The sequence below is a fragment of the Miscanthus floridulus genome, chromosome 6 (genome assembly GCF_019320115.1).
Source record: "Miscanthus floridulus cultivar M001 chromosome 6, ASM1932011v1, whole genome shotgun sequence".
In the NCBI taxonomy this organism is placed as follows: Eukaryota; Viridiplantae; Streptophyta; class Magnoliopsida; order Poales; family Poaceae; genus Miscanthus; species Miscanthus floridulus.
The window spans coordinates 14,872,881-14,880,642 of record NC_089585.1 but is presented as its reverse complement, the minus strand read 5'-3'; positions in this window follow the sequence as shown (position 1 = coordinate 14,880,642).

Here is a 7,762-nt window from a genome sequence, read left to right as displayed (position 1 = left end):
CAGCGTGGGCAACAAGACTAGGTAGCACACGTATACACTCTCTCTCTTTCTCTGACTTGTAAGGCCATCCCCTTCAACTATAAAAGTGGATGGGTTCTCTCCTAAAAGTCTCTCTCTAAAAAAAAGAACTAGATGACTTAAGGCCTCGACGACCTGAGGACTTGAACAACTCAATAGCTCTAGAACTTGACAGCTACACAGATCATACGCTCCAATACTTAGCGCACGTTAGAGCACCCGTCACTCTCTTCCATTTGGATCAGAGTCCGACCGGGCCTTTAACACCCCCTTCTCATTCATACTCATTTGTAACCCCACAGCAAACTTTGAGCACCTGGGCTCAGGAATAAAGTCACCGACCGACTAAAAAAGGACATAGGGCACGTTGCCTGAACCAGTATAAATCTTATGTCATTGAGTGCTAGGCCACATCTGATCACAACGCATGGCAAAACTACAAATATTTACTTGTTGGTCACTTTTCACACCGATAGTTGGTGCTGTCTGTGGGGAGAACACCATGCGTTCATGCTTTTGGTCATCGGATGGCCCACCTTTCCACCATCTTCAGCATGGCGGGCTCGAACGATACGATTCGCTTTGGCTCCTGGAGTTTCCCATACTCCCACCTATTGGGATGTGGGTTCCTCCCATCTTCGAGCTGCTCCAGACTTTCCTCTTCGGAAGCCTAGACTTTGTCGCCAATCAGCTCAGCGTACCCCGCCTCCGCAAGGAGGCGCTCGTCCCGGCATCCACTAGAGGAGGAGCGCCCCCACCTGCCTCGGGCCACTCGACGACCTCAATGTTGAGACACTCGCGCTTCACCTTGAGCCCATGCTGGGCTCAAACCGCACGGTGAGTGATGTACATATTGTTCTTTACTCACTATTTAACACCTTCTACCGACTCTCCGGAGGGACCCCGTTGTCCCCACCGTGACCGCCGTGCGACTGATTCTCCTACGGCTTCGCGTCCCCTATGGACGCGTGCTTGCGGGGGCTTCAAGGGATGCTGATGCCACCTCCTCTCACGTCCGAGTTCATGGGGATGGCGGGCTATGCTCCCGCCTCCTTCCACGACCTCATCAACAATGAGGTCAAAAGCGACAGCTCCAGCATTGGCGACATCGTGGCACCTAGCCACCCTCTGTTCTAGGAGTGCGCTATGGCAGATGCCACGAGACAGCCACCGGTGGTAGTGGAGTCTCTGCAGACTCACACCCCTCCAAACCCCTATGCGATGGCCCTAGCGTGTGTGCAGGAGCATGGTGAGGAGTTACGACAAAGGTGGCAGAGCCAGCCGCCACCTGCGCTGGCGCGCTCGGCCCAGCATGCTGCGCCACATGCGCGTAACCCAGCAAGCGGCGCTCAGGGTCGCACTCGATAGGTCGAGCGTAACATCCTAGATGGAGGGAATGACCCCTCCACAGTTTGCTCGGGCTGGCCAGAACATTGCTGCTGCAGCGATGCTTCTATGCGGCCTCCCCGAGCCTACCGACCATAGGAATAGGCAATCCACCGGAACCTCGGGGCGCTGATGGAGACCGCTGCCGTTCAATAGGCGGAAGGCTCTGCGTTGCGACACCGGCTCGTGGCCTCTTGCCTAACTAGAGGACTAGGGCCGCACCAGTCGAATCGCTCTGTCCACTCGCCACTACAGTTGCCAGGCATGGGGCAGGAAGCCACGACTACACCGTAGCCTGACCCAGTGCCCGCTCCACGCCGACCACCTATGCGCGAACGGCTCGGGCCGAATCGTGACGCTCACAGCGTCATCAACAATCGACGCCACACCCAGCACGATGACGACGTCTATCGAGTGGCATCGAGAGCAGGCAGTGTGGGCCCGGCCTAACCATCGAGGAGTATGGGGACACGCATATAGAAAGTGCCATTCCCATAGCGCTTCCGACCGCCCACCAACGTCGCTAGATACACCGGGGAGATGAACCCCGGTATATGGCTCGAAGACTTCTGGCTTGCCTGCCGAGCCGGAGGAGTGGATGATGACTACTTTATCATCCAGTACCTCCCCATCTGTGTGGGGGAGCATGTTTGAACATGGCTCAAATTCCTTCCGCCCGACAGCACCCACGACTGGGCGGATCTCAAGAGGGTATTCGTCAGAAATTTCTAGGGGCGTATGTCCATCCTGAGAATTCCTAGGACCTCAAGAGCTGCCAGCAGGACCCCAATGAGTCCCTACGGGATTACATCCATAGGTTCTCAAGGTTGTGCAACTCCCTTCCTGATGTTGTCAACATGGACGTCATCGGCGCGTTCCTCTCTAGGACAACCTATGAGTCCTTGATCCACAAGCTCGGTTGTGTGAAGCCCCGTACCACCCATGACCTACTCGACATCGCCACAAACCATACCTCCAGCGAGGAGGTGGTTGGGGCGGTCTTCAGCGGTGGTCGGGATAGGGGCAAGGCCAAGGTGAGTTCCCCTCCACACAAAGGGGCAAGAAGAACAAGAAGGATCGGCGCCAACCGGCCAACTCAGCTTTGGTCGCTGTGGCCAACCGGTGCATCATCTCGGAGGGTCTACCGCACCTCTAGGTCCTCTGCCGTTCGCCACCTCTAGGTCCTCCGCCTCTAGGTCTTTGGCCGGCTGCCACCTCTAGTCCTTGTCGTTCCTCTAGTGTAGGAGTTTTGCTGCTGGCATGTGAGGAGTCATGTCGTCTCCACCATCGTCGGCCTCCGTGAGTCCCCCTTTGCACAACTCATCGTCACGCTATGATATGTGGTCATCGTCACCATTGTCCAAGTCAAGGAAGGATTGTGTAGAGAGTCACCCTTCGCACAACTCATCGACCAGCTACGATGTGAAGCCGTCGTCACCTTCGTCCAAGTCAAGAAAGGATCACATCCTTGCCTTCAAATCATGGGCTCATGGAAGATGCTACCGTTGTCTTGCCCGTGATCACCAGGTCAGCTCATGTTGGAACTCCTTCTGCTGCATTTGATGTTCATCACCCTGGCCATAAAGAGTGACATTGTAGCCTCCGGTCCCCCCCCGGCTTCACCATGTTTCGGCTCTCCTTCCCATAATAACCATCTTCAAAATGCTCAAAGATGGGTAGATGTTGTGGCTTCATCTTCCCCAAATGGTCATTGTGATCTGTTGTCGGCTTCAACTAATTGCCATCCTCGATGTGTTGCTTGTGGTTGTCATTGTGGCGCTGCACATGCTGGTTCCTCCACTTTGGATCTTCAATCTTTGTTTGGGCCTCTGATGGAGTCACTTAGTTCAGATCTCTAGGAGTTCTTTGTATCTCGGCTTGAGGAGGTCATGCGTCCTTTCAGGGCTAAGACATCAACCATCAAGTTGTGGCTTGCACGGTTGGCCAATCATCTAGAGCGCGAAGGGCCACCAAGTGAGGACTATTTCACTGTAGACTTGGCAGGGCTTTTTGGTCCTTGTTCCCCAGTTCAATAGTCTTCAACTCCATTATTTTCCACAACAAACCCTCTCGCCGATGAGTTGGAGTTTCACATAGTGTTGAACCCTAACAGTAAGGAGGTGGCCACAAGGACAATTGACATAGAGACTCACCAAAAGATGCCCATGGAGCATGCCAACGAGGGGCTTTCAGTGGTGTCGTCAATGGAGGCTTGCACATTTGCTGACTCCTTGGTTTGTGAGGACACATGTGTGATCAGTGTTGATTCCATCAATGCCGAGATGATCATAGAGAAGGTTGTTATGGTGCCCTCAATGACCTCGTTGCTATAGACCGTCACCCCTATCGAGGATATTGTTCTGGTGGAGGATGCATCCGATGATGAGGACGCTTTCTCACAAGTGACAATTGAGGACCCATCTTTCTCATCAGTATTGAAGACAACCCTATACATTCTACGGATGATGCCAAGGAAGAAGTCATCACCATTGAAGACAACTCTTTGCATTCTACGCCTAAGGTCAATGAGAGGTCGATAGAGGATCCATCAATTAATGCAGCATCTTCTTCAATGGCCACAACTATGGAGGAGAATGATCTGGCATGTCCTCCTATACAACCACCTTCACCATCGACTACACTTGCAAGACGTCGACGCAAGTCCTATGATAGATCTTCGCTTCGTCGAAGTGGCCGCATTGCACATCGCAACGTGTTAAAGGATTTGGGCATTGTTGGGAAGGATGGGAAGCTCAATGATGGTGCAATGCAAGACATTGTAGTTTGTCTATAGGAATTGTTGCCACCAGACCTCCTCAAGCCACTGATGAGTTTAAAAGGTCGTGATTTTTTGGATTTTGTGGCGGAGGCCTCTCTACATTTGTGTTAGGAGTCATGAACAACGACACAAGTGTGACTTTGGTGTTCTAACGACGATTGTTGTCCGTGTGATGCGCGTCACTTGGTTGGCTACTGCAGAGGAGGTTGTGGGGGATCGGATCTTTGGTGTACAATAGTGTTTGTTTTAGTTGTTTCGGTCGCTCCTGTTGTATTGTTGTTGCTTTGTTGTGTCGTTGTACCACCCAGTCTAGGTTTCCTCTTTTTAATATAATCGGTAGCTCTCCTGCCTGATTCGTTTCAAAAAAAATGTTGCCACTATGGAACACCCCAGCCTGTTATAAGCACATAGTAATTAGGTTGTTGGTCTGTGTGGCCTATGTGGTATGTGTGGTTGTAGTTAGTGGGTTTAGTAGCATCTTGAAAAGTTTAGGAGGATGATGCCAGCTTATAATACTTGTCGTTTCAGAAGTAGCACCTTCGGGTTAACCCTTTTATACAAAGCGAGGACAAAAGTGTGAGAGAGGTGCTATGCGTATGCTCCATTCCACTTGCAGAGCTGGGCCATATAAGCAGTTTTTGGATGACCAGTGTTGGCCATATAAGTAGTTTTTGGATGCGGTGTGTTATAGATGGTATTCAGACCCCTTAAGGATGTGGTGAATGTAACACACCAACCCGTTAGAAGCCTGTAGTAGTTGTGTTGTTGGCCCATATAGCATGTGTGGCTGTAGTTGGTGGGTCCAATACCACTTTGGAAGTTTAGGAGGTTTAGGAGGATGACGTTAGAAGCCCCTAGTAATGTGTGGTTGTAGTTGGTTGGTTTGTATTACCTTAGAAGTTTAGAAGGGTGAGATCCAGCTTATAGTCCTTGTCGTTTCAAACGTATTACCTCCCGGTTAACCCTTTTACACAAAGCGAGGACGAGGATGAAAGTGTAAGAGAGGTCCTACACTTACGCAAGCTCGTTTCATGTGCGAAGCTGGGGCATATAAGCAGTTTTTAGACGTGGGGTGTTACACACTACTAGTTAACGGTGGGTCTTGTATGTGGGGTCTAATTGTCAGTTGGTAATAGAAGAGATGTTTAGCCTTGTTTCATCATACTACCGAGAAAGGAAAACTGTATCATGATATCATGGCTAAAAACCCTTTGGGATTCCTACATTTTTTTTCTTTGGCCTACCCAAATGATCATTGCTTCAAAATTCTTACGCTTACGTGTTCTATTGTTTTTTGCATTCCTATATTCTGAACGTGTTCTTTTCCATTACATTGTCTCAAGTCAAACTTTTCATTTGACTAAGTTTTTAGAAAAAAATATTAACATCTAGTACAAAAGTTCAACTAAATATAACATGAAGACATTCCATAAAAAACAATGAAACTATCAAATTAATTTGATGGTGTCGATATTAGTGATTTTTTTATGAACTTGGTCGAATTTAAAAGAGTTTGGCTTTGAACAAAGCTAAACTGACTTATAATTTAGAATGGGCGAGTATTTTATAGTTATATTATAACCAAAAGCATTAATTAAAGTTTAATTTAGTCAATTTCAAATGTTCTCGAAATGCTATTCCTTTATTTGTGACTGAAGAAAGTATGGTTTTTGTGCTGATCAATCATGGTTTACTAGGAATACAATTTGGATTTCAGCCCAAATGAAATATGATTAAAATGAACTAACAAAGTGTCCTAAAAATATCCATTTATGCCACCACTTTCATCCCTTTACACGGTGTATATTTGGGACGTGGCAATGATCATGGGCTAGCTATATTCTACATGTGCATGCAAGTTGGCCAATCAACACTATCTGTTACAACTTTACAAAGTCAAGGTCACCAATGTGGTGCAGGCTATTATCAGCAATTGGAAGCATAGCGTTTATCATGGGCCATAATATGTACAAGCTAAGTTGGCCAATCGTTCGTATCTGTTACAACTTCAAATCAAGGTCGCCATGCAATGGGCAATGGTGGAGGCTGTTATCACTTATCAGCGGGTTGAATCAGGCAATGCCCTCTGGCTCTGCCGTGCGATCGAGGTCTCTGCCGCCATTGGACGTACCAATTAACACTACTAAGCAAGCTTGCTCGCATAGTCACATTATATTCGATCAAAGTCATCGCATAGTCAGCATTATATTCGATCAAAGTCGTCACCAAATTTTTTCGCAAAAAAAGTCATCACCAAATTCACCATTGCTCTTCTGCCCAACAACACACTCGGTAAGCACGAAAGCTGCTTCGGTGCCTCCCTTGTGTCGTTCATAGAGGTATGGGATGGGCTGCAAAGGGGTTGCTCCAAGACTGAAAATTCAGGCAAATTTTTGCAGATAGATTGTACCAAGCTGTTTGGAAGAAGTGAAAATTCCCAAGTCAACAACTTTGTGTCTGTACCTGTGGATGCAATTGCTATCGTTTCAACAAATCTGTATGCTTCCAAAGTTCCACTGCAATAGCAGTGGCAATAACGGTTCCCAGGAATACAATGATTATTGCAAGCAAATAAAAAAGTGACCCTCGTACATGAAATTTATTTGAGAATTGAGATCGTTTTGTAGTGGGAAATCCCCATGACACTACAACTACTGCAATGGTAAACCCAACACCAAATCCTAGTCTGACAAAGAGGAATAGCATAATATCTATAGATTTCTTCTCGGAATAATATGGCACCATCACAGTTGCTGGTGTTATGTTCATGCACTCTTTTGAGAGCGGAGGCCCACACAAACCATCATTTCCCAAAAACGAGTCACTGAAAAATGTCATGAAATGAGGTGACTCCGGTACTCTTCCTTCCAGCTTGTTGTAAGATAGGTTCAACAAGGTTCCTCAGACTCCAGCTACCTCAAATTTCAGGCGAGTTCATCTTGATTCTACGCACCCCAAATTTTTTTCTTGGCTGTCAATTGTTTTCTTGGGTTGGAGAATGGAGAGGCATGATTGGTTGAGGGTCACCACATGATTGGTTGTCTCCTGCGCCAGCATGCGCAGCTAGGCAACTGCGCTCTCATGGAGTTCAAGTTCGGACAAACACAACCTATACTTCTAGATTTATGAAGCCCATTGCGTTTGCATGGAATTCAGCTCTGTTTTTGTCGATACAGATCGTTCTCTTCAAGTTTAGTCTAAGTTTTATTCCATGAACTGCACTAATGTATATGTTTAAATCTAGTACTTCAGAATTAGAAAAAACTTCAAAATAGACCTTTAATTTCACCTTGAGATAACACCACTATCTCTGGGAATCAGACCTGACACAGAATAATCTAGAAAACTGCAACCATATAGCAACAGAACAGATTTAACCTGTCTCATCTAACCATTGTACAACACAAATACATATCACCCCCATTATCTTTTTTTAGAAACAATACCAGGGATATGTTCCATAATGCTATTACACATACATATGGATACAGAAATGCTTGCAAATCCATCCTTCTACGCGGCGAAAGGTTCTGGACAAGATTGCCAATGCGAAACCCACTCCAAACCCCAAGCCAACAA